At 49.1% G+C, this 14,719-nt stretch overlaps 1 protein-coding gene, 1 long non-coding RNA gene and 1 other non-coding gene across 16 annotated transcripts in view; 1 reads left to right on the top strand and 2 right to left on the bottom strand.

The window, feature by feature from the left end:
- LOC135912888 (uncharacterized) overlaps positions 1-8,942 on the bottom strand; it is a 34,588-nt gene extending 25,646 nt beyond the window's left edge. For 9 of the 13 annotated variants that reach the window (XR_011508012.1, XR_011508018.1, XR_011508020.1 and 6 more), the window contains exons 1-6: positions 8,735-8,942; positions 7,962-8,285; positions 5,664-5,783; positions 3,366-3,594; positions 2,145-2,264; positions 50-163 (exon numbers count right to left, since the gene is read on the bottom strand). This is a non-coding gene — a long non-coding RNA (uncharacterized lncRNA). The remainder of the gene's footprint in view (positions 1-49; positions 164-2,144; positions 2,265-3,365; positions 3,595-5,663; positions 5,784-7,961; positions 8,286-8,734) is intronic. The other 4 variants (XR_011508014.1, XR_011508015.1, XR_011508013.1 and 1 more) reach the window with 4 other exon arrangements.
- The window catches only part of LOC135912890 (uncharacterized), a 125,946-nt gene continuing 114,801 nt past the window's right edge, over positions 3,575-14,719 (top strand). The window contains exons 1-2 of one of the 2 annotated variants that reach the window (XM_070523783.1): positions 3,575-3,681; positions 13,220-13,356. The gene's annotated coding sequence lies outside the window, so the exon portion shown is untranslated. Of the gene's footprint in view, positions 3,682-13,219; positions 13,357-13,780; positions 13,917-14,719 lie in introns of those variants that run through there. The other variant, XM_065445469.1, reaches the window with a different exon arrangement.
- Positions 10,319-10,509, bottom strand: LOC135912958 (U2 spliceosomal RNA). The gene has a single exon (XR_010567836.1). It is a non-coding gene; the product is annotated as a U2 spliceosomal RNA (small nuclear RNA).

Here is a 14,719-nt window from a genome sequence, read left to right on the forward strand (position 1 = left end):
CGTTATTTGCCGGGCTCGTGCAGCGGGGCTTTTCCTCAACTGGACTCACCGTGCACCGCTTCCGCAGTACGTCCAGTCCGATGAGTGGAACAGTGCCGGCCATCACAAAGGTGAAGATGGCCAATATCACCACGCCCGGCGAATGCAGCACTAGCCGAAGCACCTGGACAGGAAGTGTAGGGAACACATGCAAGTGGTCACGAGCAGGAGCCGCACTTTTGTGTGCAGCCGCTAGATTCACGCTCATAAAGGGATTTATCGTTTTATGTACGTGTTTATGTACATGGTTTTATGTACGTGTTTTGTACATGTTTTATGTACGTATGGCCGTGAGGCGTATGCTAACAAAAGGGATTATTGCAGCAGTCAGCGGAAAGATTGCCTAGAGGCGCGTGACTACAAAGTGAACGGTATTTGGAAGACAGCCTTCGCGCTTAAAGGCTTGATGCTTTCATTAGACAATTGAAATCGATTCGTAGTAAAGTGCAACCGAAATGAAAACAGTGCAAATATGCCTCACACTATTTTTCTGTAAACAGCATGTATATACATTCTGTGCACCAAATCTCAGGCAAAGGTGGCGACAAAATATCGCCTGGTATGCGAGCGCGTGTGAAACTGCGTTCTTGCTCTCTTGCGTACTAAGCGTCTGGTACTCGGACGTGGTATTTCGCATGCGTGTCATTTGGTGCAGGAGTGCCTGCCAATACGGTCACTTCTGGAAAGCCTGCTGTGAGAATTGTGACACCCTCGTTTCTAGCTTCGCTAAAGCTAATCAGTGAATACATGTCCGTAGAAATACAAACAAACCACGGTGACTGTATGGCCACCGTTAGGAAATTGATGTATTCCTACGCTGCAAATTATCTACTTTCAGTTCCAAAGTGGTTTCATGTCAGTCACACTCAACTTTCGCTGCTTTTCACTTTTATCCGTGGAATTCTTTCAAACACTTCTTCGATTACGGCACAATTTGCATTGATCTACGTGGGTTGGTGCTTCATCGGATACAACCACGGCGGTCATATGCAGCGTACAAACGCTCCACTACGCACAGTCCCCCAATGATGTTCCGGAGCTGGAGTTTTCCATACAGATATTTAGCTTTGCTTGATATTGAAGTGGGTATCACGATGCGAACAGACATTATGCAGATGCAGTTCCTTGCCGTTCGACAGGTCAGTGGTAAAACATTCACTGATTGAGACACGTGAAAATTTACCTTTAGAGCAATTCCCAACACCAATGCTTTGCCAACGTTTCTAGCGTCAGGCCGATCTTCTAAGTGGAAATAAGACACTTTCTTCGCTCTGGTACATCTGTTTAGGGCTTTGAGCGTCATAACAATCAGTTATGTGAACAATAACGACTACACATTGCCTGTACTGCGTCCTGAGCGTGCGATGAGGTGACATGAAGGCTCATTTTGCCATTTATTTCTTCTCATCTCTACTTAGATCGAGTAGCGTGGACGTACTTGTGCGTAAGCGAATAGTTTACGGAGCTCTACTCACTGCTATGTTTCGCAACATCGATAAGCAGCCACGGTATACAGCAGCATACGACACACCTCTGCAGTGAACCTCCTAACATGTGAGGGTATTACATCGTATATCACGCGAAGTAACAAAAAATCTAATCGGAAGAGATACGGCATACGCATCAGTCGTAGATTAATTTAGGTAGCAGTAGCGCGCACTAAGGTAGACCGCGCATTCCGACCTGCGAAAATCGGGGCGTTGCAAACTAAAGCGTTGCGCAAGCGGATTACGTAGGTAGTGATAGTGAGGTTAATAAGCGCCCGTTGCCAATAACTTGGCGCTGGCGGGCTGCATTCTCAAATATCATGGTTGGTATGCCTGCGCGTTTTCTTCGAACGTGAGTAGTTCCACACTGTTTGGCCCCATCGCTGAGGAAGTCCTCAAAATTTAAAGCTTTCAGAACTTCCTGAGCGACAGGGCGTCCTGACTTCTTATGGAGACGGCCAAAGATGTTCATATGCTGGAAATTATCCTTATCGGTAATGCCTGCAGTATTCAGCAGCAGTCAGTACTATTACGTCACTGCAGAGAAACTCGACGTTCACGGCTAAAATGTATGCAAGAACCACACGATTGCCTCGTCACCGCTTATGGCACGCTTACCTTTATAGGTTTGTTAAAGACACCAGGCGTGCCCCCGGCTTGGTACTGGGCCTGCTTCTTGGCGTCCACCCAATGCCAGGCACGTAGGATGCATCGTCAGAAAAGCGCACTGTCATGAGCCTATGGAACGAAAAACAAAAATAAAATAGAAACAGGACAATTTGTCGAGTCTCAAAGACGGTAAGACGTGCGATCCAGGCAGGCGTTGAAAAACCCAAACGTTTCTTTTAAGCAGTCACCCAATGTCGTTATTTGCCAAGTGCCGCAGTTAGTGCCCTGCGCACACTGTTGACGTAACAGATACGCAAACATCGACTTCCTGTAGCCTTTCGCAAATTGCCAAATACGCACAAGCCCACCTTTTGCCTCCCCATTGGCCCTAGACGAAGCGGCCTAGTTCGTAAGGGAGCGTTGGGATGCATGCTCAAGCGTTCTTGTTTTTTTTTCTGAAATTGCTGTTAGGATTTTATTTTGTTGCTGTAGCAGTTAGCAGCAGGTATTTTCATATTAAATCCATATCTAGGCTTTAAATTTGCTATCGTTTATTTCGTTTGTTCCTCTAGGCCTATAACGACAGCACTCGTCGTCTTAAGCAAAGCTCCCCGTGGTCAGCCTGACTCTTGCCAACATACAAACTATCGCCACGGATCTCGAAGTCCCGCCAGGGTGGAAGCATGCAGTTCTGGTGCTGGACGCAAAAACCACTGTGTTATCGCGCAAGCCTCGGCGATAGGTAATTATCATGACATTCTGCATCTCGGACTTCAAGAGTGGTGTCATCTGTCGATGGATGTCTTTGTGTGCACAAGAGAAAAAAATGGAGTATTTCGAAGCCTGCTGTGCAAGCTAACATTGAGTTTCATGCTCTCCGATCAGACCTATCGCCCTGTGAATACAGTCTAGTTAAGCCGTGGTTCTGCTAAATTTGTGACACTTTGAGTAAAAATACTGAAAACATCGTCTGCAACGACTTTCGTTTTATTTTAGCAATAAAAAGTGTTCGTACTTTTCTTCAGAACTCTGGATAATAGTAAAGCACGGAGGATGCTAATGTTAATCCTTGCCTTAACTACGTGCATGTGTGGTAAATGTTTACGTATATTTATGTTTAACGAATTATTTCGCAACTTGATTTGATATTCCAAGAAAATTTTTTCCACACATTGATATCTGATTAACAAATCTGGCCACAAATATATAACTATATTGTCTAATACGCACGCAGCCGCGCCACGCTTCCGCAAGGCAGGGGCCGACTATACGCGGGGCCCACGTGGTCTTGCCCACGGTATCTGCCGGGCTCGCGGAGCGGGGCTCTTCATCAACTGGACTCATCGTGCACCGCTTCCGCAGTACGTCCAGTCCGATGAGTGGAACAGTGCCGGCCAACACAAAGGTGAAGATGGCGAAGATCAAGTGTGCCCGGTGACAGAACCACCAGCTGCAACAGCTGTACAGGAAGTGCAGCGAACACGCGCAAGCAGTCACGAGCAGGAGCCGCACGTTTGCGTACAGCCGCTGGATTCACGCTTACAAAGTGATTGATGGTTTTATGCGCATGCTACCCCGTGAGGCTTACGTTAACAAAAGCGATTTTGCAACAGTAAGTGGAAAGATTGCCTAGAGGTCTGCGACTGCAAATTGAATGGTATGTTGAAGACAACTTTCGCGCTTAAAGACTAGACGCGTTCCTTCAAGGTTCAAGATTCTAGATTCATTTATTTCTCCCAGAGAAAAAGGCCGGGGACAAAAAGCTGCCTTGGAGCAGCTTGAGGGGCTCCGGGGTCCACAACTACAACTCACATCGTTTTGTAGTAAAACGAAACCGAACGAAAAAAATGCACATATACTTCAAACTAATTTTTTTGTAAATAGCGTGTATGCACTCTGTAGGCAAAACGACAGGTACAAGTGGAGACAAAATATCACCGGATGTGCGAGCACGCGTGTAACTCCATTATTGCGCCCTTACGCTGCAAGCACCTCGTACTGAGACTTGGCATTGCGTATGCGTGTTCCTTTTGTACTGGTCCACCCGAAATACGGTCACTTCTGGAAAGAACGGTATGGGAATGGCGATATCCTCGCTTTTACCTTCGCTAATGCTAGCAGTCAGGGCATACATGTCAGTAGAAGTACGCAGCACGGCGACTGTATTGGCACCGTTAGGAAATTTACGTATTCATACGCTGGAAAGTACTTGTTCTACGTCCTAACGTTTTTGTTGTCAATCAGAATCAACTTGCGCTGTTTGTCACTTTTAACAGAGGAATTCTTCAAAACCTTTCTTGTATTACGACGACACCATTCGCACAGACCTACACGGGGTGTATCTTCGTCGGATGCCCCAGCGTCCGACGTATGCAGCACGCAAAGGCCAAACGCCACACTAGGCACAGTCCCGCAGTGCTGTCCAAGAGCATGGGGTTTTCGATATCGATATTTAGCTTTGCTTCATCTTTCATTTTTTATCACAAGACAAAGAGACATTATGCAAAGGCAGCTCCTCGCCGTTGGATAGGTCATTGGTTGAGCATTCACAGAATGAGGCACGCAAGGGTTTAGCGTTAGAATGCCCACACATTGGCAACGCTTATGGCTCGAGGCCCATCTTCTCTGTAGAAATAAAAAAAAAGCTTTCTTTGCTCGGGTGCATCTCTTTAGGGCTTGCAGCGTCATAACAATGAGTTGATGTAAATAATAATGAATTGACATTATCTGTGCCCCCTCATGAGCGTGCGATGAGAGGAAGTGAAGGCTCCTTTTCCCATTTATTTCTCTCATCGCCACAAAGATCGAGCAGTATGGACGTATTCGCCTGTAAGCGGGTGGTCTAGGCAGGTGTAGGAGCTGCCATCTTTCCCAACATCGTTAAGTAGTCAGGGTACTCAGTAGCATGCGACACACCTATGCATTGAACCTAACCTGCAAGCCTGCTGCATCACGTATCAGGGAAAGCTAAAAAGAAAAGTAATAAGAAGAGATGCGGGATGCGCATCAGTCGTATATTTGATAGAGAAGTCGTGCGCACTAAGATAGACTGCTCATTCCGGTCTACAATAGGCAGGACATTGCAAACTAAACGTTTCACGAGTAGATTAGATAGGTCGTGATTGTGACGTTAACAAGAGTCCTTTGCCAAAACTACTTGGCGCTGGGCGGTGGCATTCGAAAATATCATGGTCGGTGTACCTGCCTGTGTTTTTCAAATACAAGTACTTCAGCATTGATCGGCCCTTTCGCAAATAACCATGTCCTGCATTACGTTTCAAATTTTCAGAACTTTCTTAGCGAATAGGCGCCCCCATTTCCTAGAGAGGCATGGGCGCCAATACGGCCAAAGCTGTTCATGCGCTGGAAATCGTCGTAAACCGTGGTCCCCTGGTTTATTTTACCAGCGGTGCAGTACTATTACGTCAGCGCAGAGAAAGTCGACATTCAAGAGTCTCGACGCTACTTCGAGATTGAATGTTAACAAAAACCAGGCGATTGCCTCGTCACCGATGCGAGCACACTCACCTCTATAGGCTTGCTGAAGACACCAGGCCTTCTCTCTGCTAGGTACCGTGACTGCTTGTTGGTGTTGCCCGCATGTCACGCACGTAGGATGCATCGTTGGAAATGCGCGCTGTCATGAGCCTAAGGAAAGAAAAACGAAAAGAGTACGATTTGGCACGTCTCAAATGTATCTCTATGTAAAGACGGTAAGGCTTGAAAGCTTCGTTTAAACAGTCACCCAACGTCGTATTTACCACGTGTCACAGGAAGTGCGTACCCACTCTTTGGACGAAACGGGCATGCAAATACGGACTTCCTGTAGGCTTTAACAAATTGCCAAATAATCACATGCCGACCTTTTCCACCCTATTAGCCATATACAAAGCGTCCGAGTTCAGCAGGAAGCCTCGGGTTACATTTTTAAACGTTCTCGCTTTTCCTGAAACTGCGGTGGGGCTTTGATTGTTGCTCTTTTGAGTAACCTGTCGTTAAGTCAAGCTTTAGCTTTAAAATTCGCTTTGATTCGCCTTTTTCATCTGGGCTTATGGCGACAGCATTCGTCGTCTTCCGTACAGCTACCCATTGTCATCCTCGCTCTTGCCAACTTTACGAAGTATTGCCACTGTCACCACTGTATTGCCAAGTCACCCCACGGCGGCAGCGTGGCGGTTTAGAGCGGAACGCGGAAAGCACCGCGTTATTACGTAAGCATTGGCGCTTGGTAATTATGGCGATATTGAATCTAAGACTTCGGGAGTGGTGCCGTCTATTGCTTAACACTGGACACAAACCGGAGTATTTCAAAAGCGTGCTCTGCAGGCGAACGCTGATGTTCTCTTATACTATTCGTATGGTGCAAGGTGCAGTGTAAACAAGCGAAATTTCTACAAAAATCGTCCACATCTTGAATAAAATAACATTGCAAACGTTGTCTGCGCTTAGTTTGGTTAAAAATACAGCAATGTAAAAAGTTTCGAGCTTTATTTCAGTCATCGGAATACTTGCCTGGCGCGGAAGCTGCTAATGGTAATCCGTGCCTTAACTTTTCGTGCATGTGTGGTAGATGTTTACGTACGTATTTATCCCTAACAATTTATTTCGCAAGTTGATTTGACATTCGAAGGATATGTTTTCGCAACAAATATCGCGGTTTTTTAAACGGCATCCATTAGATCATTTAAAGTGGTCAAATATAATATGTCAATTTATATCTACGTGAATGTGTTACGTTGAGTACAAGGGTTCTGCAAAAGCTGTATATCCATATACTGAATTTTTCATGTTTAACATATCCACTGTGTCCGCTTTAGATTTACTATCAGATGCAATAATTAACAGAATTCAGACGCAATTAACATAATTCTGATATCATTTTTCGTTCCTGAATTAGAGATTTGTAAACTTCATAGTTTAGTTTCCTAAACACTTTTGATTCTTGTCAATTGTTAATAAAATGTTGACAATTTACATCGAAAATTTGAAACAGTCACTATATTTTAAGTGTTCCTTTTAAATCCAACAAATCTCGCCAAAGTTGAAGCAGTGGTTGCCGAGAAAAACGAATTATCCTTTTACATGCGAAGAGCACCCGAGCTAAAGCTTCCTCGAGCTTAAGGTGTATCTCTATATAAGGGGGGGGGGGGCGGGGGGCTTTGTGTAGAGCTGGGAAACCGCTCTCCCATTATCTTGCCACTAAGCCGATCCATAACGCAGTGATCAGAACTTCCAGTTCCTAAAGCCTTAATATATATCGCTGCCAGTGCGTGAATTCGAATGCTGTATTAGCAATGGTGGAGCTTTGCCCAGTCCAAAAGCCCTTCCACGGAAATGCACCCACTGTCGCATTTGAGCGAGATGATCTTCCCACGATAAGCGTCCCAAAGCTTCATCGCAAACCGAATCCTGTCTGTACAATTTCGGTTGCTCCACTAGTTATGCCTAATTCCCACACCCGTCATCCGGACCATGACGGCACCGACGTACGACGGGAGAGGACGCTTCCTCGGCGGTTTCTCCTCAAAAAGCGCTACGCCGGCCACTGCTCATTTTTTAACGCTGCCCGCGTCGCGTTTTCGTGGAGGCACCGGCCACCGACGCTCTTCTGACCCGCGCTGCGGAGAGACATCGGCACCGACACGGTCACAGAAACGGGTGGAGCACATCTGTGTTAACCTGGCCTCACTGTCGACAGTGGAAAAGCGTCGTAATACACCTATAGATAATGTAAAGACTGGGCAAGTTATTTCGCACTCTGTTTCCTCTTCTCGCAAAGCGTCCACAATTTCGTTAGCTTGGAGGAAGAATTGCAGCCTCGCCTACCAGGATTTCCAGGAGCCGGAGCTGGCCGCTGTCCAAAGTCGGGCATCGATCGTCATGCGCCATCCCGTTCCTCGAAGTCGGCGGAGTGTCGGTTGCAAGCCAGCAAGCCCCGAGACTGCCTCGCCGCGAATAGTTGCGCCTGCACAGCCACTGGCGGCTGCCGAAGATAAATTCCGAGGAATAGGGAGCGTGTCGGCAGACCGTAGCTCAGGCGCTGGAACAAGCGAGCGCGAGCTCTCACCGCGTGAGGCACGCTTGTACCAAGCGTCTGTGCAGCTAGCTCGTGTACTTCGTCGTCGTCGTCTTCCGAGACGCCAAACTTTACTGAAAGGTTAAATTGGTGTAGACAGCAAATTCAGAGGCTGAATCGAATGTAGCGAAAGCTTTGCTCGCTTACGTGCAACCGTTTGACAAAGTGTGAGTGACAGCTGACGGCTGAGAGGTAATTTATTTCAGTTCTAAGTTCTACAAACGAAACGCGGCTCTTCGAACTCCTGGTGATAGCCGTCACGAAAACGTCATCGCTGAGAGCAAAATACGAGGTGCGCATCTTTATTTTCAGGTAATTCGAGCAACGGTTTAAAGAGAGACACGCCATTCCGCAGCGTCGGGAGCAGAAGTAGGGCTAGGGAAGCAGAAGGAAGGCAATATCGTGTCGCCGAAGAGGGCCGTAAACGAAGAAAGAAGGCCTATAGGCCGACGTAAGCTGAAGCATTCGGAGAATTCTCCGGAGTCATGCGAGGAAATGGTAGAGAAGTGACGTAGATGCGTACCGTTGTCACTTACTGCATCTGAGGCACGGCAAGTTCTTCCAAGTCCTCGTCGCCATTGTGCAGCGTCGCACCCGACGCCGGTTGTCAGTAGGGCCTAGCGTCCAGGATGATAGTGATCTAGGGAAAGGAAAGACGCCAGGGGGATGACGCAGCGAGGTTGGCGGAGACGCTCCATCCGGGTAAGAGGGTCTGGCCAACGTGGCGTTTATTCGACTTGAATAGCGTGTCCCAGACAGGTTGCACCGTACCATTGGCTGTTACAGGAGTGGCGTGGTCACACTTGATTGGCGGAACACAGGTGGCGTGATCACACCTGATTGGCCTAGTGGATTCATACAAACGCACAGACGTACAGGCATAGAGTCTTTTTCTTTCTCTATGGTAGAGGTCACGGCTCCATCATGCGGACATTGCAGATAACAATGCTCCGGCGTCGACTAACGCGGGCGTACATGTGAAATAGAAGGCGACGCGTGAGTTTGCTGCCGTCAACGGTTTGGTGGTTCGCCTGACCTCCGTAACATCGGGCTGTCACCACTTCAATCCTACAAAGGTTATTCATCCTTTCTGGCTGCAACATTGAAACGAGCAACGGTGGCTGGCTGATCCGATGCACAATGCGTGAGCACTCACGGATACTCTTGCATAACTTGGCGATGGGCCGGACGGTGCGCACTGGGACTGACCGTGTCTTCAGTTGTCGTTTAGGGACAGTGTGCAGCCCACTCGTGGGTGGTGGTGGTGATAAACTTTATTGAAAGGGGGAAGGGTAAAGAGGGACGTGGCTGAGGGTTTGGGCTCAAGTAAGGCCCTGGGCCTGCTTGGCCTTTTCCGCCCAGTCCACCAGTTCAAGTTGTCGGTCGACGTCCCCGGAACCGAGCCAGGCTGTCCATTCAGCCTCGCTGCTGACGGGGGGATGAGAGAACGGGAGCGAGGTGCATTCCCACATTATGTGTGTGAGTGTTCCTGTTTCTGAACAGAGCCTACATTTGTCGCTTTCCTTGCCCCCTGTGATTTTGTTAATGTATTTTCGGTGTGGGTATGTGTTTGTCTGAAGTCGGCGAAACGCGACCGCTTGCGTTTTGTCGAGTTGCTTGGCCGGTGGTGGGAGCGCGCGACGCCTCAAGCGATACCGATGGGCTATTTCATAATAAGTCTCGCAGGGTTCCTCGTGTCTCTCCTCCTCATTCACGCCGTCCGCATCTGCGGACAAGGTTCGGCACGCGAGATCCCGAGCGAAACTGTGAGCCGACGCGTTTAATCGCACATAGCTCAGACAACGTTGATTATTCCCACTCGTGGGAGCGTGATCTAAGAAATGATAATCCCACTGCAACAGTGATTTCTAAAGAAAGCGCGCGCGCAGGGCTGCGGACGCAGCGTTCGAGGAAACACTGTTCTGAGGCTACAAAGAACTTCAAGAGTCGAGCCTCGCAGGTGAAATGCATTGTTGGAGAACGCTGGCTTGTTTCTTAAACGAGATCTTGTGACAGCGTTGATTATTGACAGCGAAGCTGTATACGGCTAGGTTCTCTAAAAAAATTGCGTTCGTATATCGGGCCGTGCAGATCGTGAATTTCTCCCCACACGTGGGCCGATCCCGAAGATAGTGCAATGCCGGGTCGACCCGCGGCGGAGGTGAAGGAGGCTTTAAGTGATCCGCCAACTTGCAAAAATACTTTAAAATCTATCAAAATGAGCATCAGATATTAGGCCTAGGTGGCTATGATTAAGGTCATAAGAAAACATCCTACACATTGACTCGCTCTGGCCATGTCTACGTGCGCACCACCGTCTCTTTCTCGGCGTTCCAAGCGCTTGCTTATCTCCGTTCCTTTGCTTCCGCTCTCCGGTGGTGGCGGTCCCGTGGCGGTGGGGAAAAACGTTTATTGATGTGAAGGCCAAAAGTAAAAAACAAATTAAAAAGCAGCGTTGTGGGAGGCCTTCAGGCTGCCGGTTGTGGCGTCCAGGCCATGCCTAGTCGCGACGTCCTCCGCCAAGTTCACCAGCCGGAGTTGGATATCCGGCTCGGTCTCGTAAGCGTGCTGCCCGGCAGCACCGCGAGGCGGAGTGAAATGCGAACCGCCCATGTGGCCCCAATCCCGCAGACTTGGAAGGTTTCACCGGAGGAACGGCCAGGTTTCGGATGGAGTTTACGGAGAGCGAATTTTGCGGGGCCTGCGTTGTAGTGTGACCGCTTGCTATTTTCCAGTGACCTCGCTACCATTACTGCACTGCGGGACGTCGACCAATGCACGATTGCCTTGGCTACAACGAAGCAGTGAGTGCCCTTGGTGTCCGGTGAGGGGCGCGTATGTTCTACGTGCCGGGATTCGTTAATAGATGGTTTCGTGCCACGTTGCGCAACAATGCATGGATATGTATCCCCCCCGCGCCTCATCATCTTCCGAGGCCCAACATCGCGGAGGAGCGACTAGGCGCGCCTAGCCTTCCATTTATGCGCATAAGGCGTTTGAGGCGCGGCCATATACAGAGACAGAGACAAAAGCAAGGATAAGAAAGGCAGAGAGGTCAACCAGAAGAGCATCCGGTTTGCTACCCTACACTGGGGGTGGTGGAAAGGGGAATAGAAAGAGGAAAAGGGTAGAAAGTGAGCACTGAGTGCGTGTGGGCGGGACACTATGCACAGGGACACTATAAACGGTCTCGCAAGCCGGTGCACTTCGAGTATTGTACTAATGCACGACCATATATAGTTCGTCATTAAGGGGTCCACATACGCAGCTTCGCTGGTCATCCGCCCTCACTGAGTGGAATGGCATTAACTTTTTTATGCGAAGCATATTACGAGAGCACAACCCAGCTCCTCAGGCGCGGCGGTGTTGCCTTCACTGACCTTTGACCCCATGCCATACCACGTGACACCGTGACGTCACGACAGAGGAGAAACGGGGCTCCAATTCGCGCCGTCGCTCGCGGCGTCGCGGCGGTATATAAGCAGCTGCGCTTGCCTCTGCTAGACATTTTCTAGGTGGCTTGGATCGGACGCGGTGAGCGTCGAGCAACGCAGCGTTCGGCGCGACAACGAAATTTCTAGGTGGCTTTGGCTAAACTCTTGCAAGATGGGCTGGGTGGGAATCGAACCAGGGTCTCCGGAGTGTGAGACGGAGACGCTACCACTGAGCCACGAGTACGATGCTTTAAAGCGGTACAAAAGCGCCTCTAGTGAATGCGGTGTTGCCTTAGAAACGAGCTGTTCTCGTGCGTCGCTTGCTCAGGCGCACATTTCGTTGCCGCGCCGAACGCTGCATTGCTCGACGCTCACCGCGTCCAATGCGGGGCGCGTAGTCGCTGCGCCGTAGCCCATTGTCTTACACCCCTTGGCGGGTCGACGGGAACGCTGTCGCGTTCCACTCTTGAAGGCGAAGCAGAGTAACGCATGAGTTGTTTCTTCGTCTAGCCGAACCAAATATAGCCAAGCAACAGCAGTTCACCAGGCTAAACAGTGGTTCAACAACTAAAATAAAGGCTAGTATGCTTCGCATCCTGGGCTTAACCTTAGCTAAGCCACAGCCCTTTTTTCTTTTTAACACTGAAAACACCAGAGTAACTTAGATATCCTTCAATGTCTGCCCACAGACATTGAAGGACATTGAACACAGACTGAGACAGACATTGAAAGACTGACGTATATATCGTTACTGAAGGAACAAGAGCGCAATCGTTTCTCCAATTCTCCTGGAGACAACGTTCCCTCTCAACGGGAGCGGCATCAACGGCGATGTTCCACCTGCTTTCTTTATTTCTGCCGTGAAGTTTTCTTAACACTTCAACGTTGGCGTCTCAGTTACCACTCGTGTGGTTTGTGATGTTCCTTCCTTTATAATTGTCTGTCTGGCTGTGAATATGCCATTTATGTAATAGAGCTCCAAAGTGTCCTCCAAATTCTTTTTCTCCGGTGCGTGGGTTGTGGCAAGATACATTACATCTTTTAAACTAGAAAACTTCTCACACGAGTTTCCTTTGTGTAAGCAAGCCATTTGAGCCCCTTGGCGCGTTAAGCAACGTGACACAGCGGCAGTTTACTTGAAAAAGTTATCGCGCGCATTTTCATGCTGACGATGGGGATGGAAGTTACGGAGTGCATTCGTCGCCGAAAGTTTGCTGTGCGGCTCTCTATAGTACTGAGGAGCTGTGGGGCGTTTCTACATTCTACAAGGTCGAGCAAATGGTGCCACCATGCGATTCGACGCGTTCTAATCCTGAATAAAACTTGCACGTTCCCCGCAAGTTCCGCTGTGGTGGCTGAGAGAATCGTCCATCGTCAAACGCGCGGCGCCTCTCCTGTCTTAACGCGCCATTTCTCCTTGCTGGCTAATGAACGCATGTGACATACGCTAATGAACATGTGTGCGCCGATTCCGACCGTGTGTGGAATCTGCACAACTTGTAACGCTCAAAGCATCAGTGGGTACGCGACCGAGAGCGTAGGTGGCGTTATATAGGCGCGCTTTTCTTTTTCAGGTCAGCGTCGCAATCATCGTCACAATCAGAGCGCGATCCACGTGACGTAAGCGCGAGGCGCCAGCCACGAGAACAGAACGGGCGATCCGACCGAGTGCGCACAGCCCGGCTCATGGCGGAGTTCCACACCATTCTCGGTGAGTGCTTACGCGTTTTGCGCCGGCTTACCTTTCATGATTTCTCGCGCATGCGCGTCTACGCGGTGCTCTGTTCCCCGTGCGACCCCGCGGGTCAACAATCGACTGTAGATTGCGGTTGTGCAAGGTAGTAGGCCTAGCGTGCACAGCATTGCGATTTCTGCAACCATCGTCCAACCGTCCCTCCTCCGCCTCAACGCTAGCACATTTTAGGAGATCACGTTTTTCTTGCTGCTCTACCAGCGTTCCTTCCGTTGCCATGGCAATTTGCGGGCGCCGGAGGTGCGTTTCGGCCGTCGCATTTGGCGTTGTCGAGCTGTCGTGATTTCGACATGGACGCGCGGCATAATTTTTCCTCGTGAAAGAATCAGAGGGTATTACGTGGCATCGTGTACGCAACGTTCTATGCGCGCTGTCTTTCCAGACTTGGCGTCGCAGTCTTCGTCTTTTGGAACGCGTTCACGCGTGTACGGTCAGCGCGCGCACTATGCGCGAGAAGGTCACGAGGTTTGGTCCAGTTCGCGCAGGCAGGCTCAATCGAACGTTGCCCCAGCTAACCGGTGAGTGCCTACGTAATATTCAATGGCTTAGCGCTATCTTAGCCCTTCCATGCTCATCTACATTGCACCCCGTTCTTTCTCTTAGCCAGCGCTTCCTTGATCGGCGGCAGACGGCGTCTGTACGCTAGTTAGCGCGGGTACACTAGACAGTAGGCCTAGCTATGCGTACGATATACAACGACGCGCATTAGTAGAGGGAAAATCGGACATCCGCCCAACCATATCAATAGCTACGATTGCCTTCCCATCTGCTAGCCGCGTGGTTAGCTGAGATGGTAGAGCGGTTGCCCCGGAAACTTGGTGGTCCCGGAACAGGACGAATTTTTCTTGCGAACTGCGAAGCTTTTCTTTCGAGGAAACCGTACGGATTTGCTTTGTAGCCATTGCTACGATTGGGTCGGTGTCCGATTTTCCCTTTGTTAATTACTTGTCTCCACCTTGACGGTTTTCGCAGAACTCTCAAAACGACTCGCATATTTGGCTTCACGTCAATGAAATAAATGTGCGCTATATAGGGCTCCATGCACTGCTCCTTCTGGGGTTCCGCAGAATCATTTCTACGAGTTCCGTATTTTACTGCTGACTGTAAAAACGAGCCTTCACTTTAAGGATAATATTTTTTTCATTATTATTGACAAATCATTGGCGTCATCGCGACATGACATTTCAGTCGCAGTGAATAAGAAGGGGGGAAGTCAGAAATGCCATATGAAAAAATAGAAATTGCTCGTGATGACAAAGCGATTCGATAGACCAGCTGATGTGTGCATTACGTTGTGGTTTACGCCTGACAAAATGACGGC

The sequence above is a fragment of the Dermacentor albipictus genome, chromosome 8 (assembly GCF_038994185.2).
Source record: "Dermacentor albipictus isolate Rhodes 1998 colony chromosome 8, USDA_Dalb.pri_finalv2, whole genome shotgun sequence".
Lineage (NCBI taxonomy): Eukaryota > Metazoa > Arthropoda > Arachnida > Ixodida > Ixodidae > Dermacentor > Dermacentor albipictus.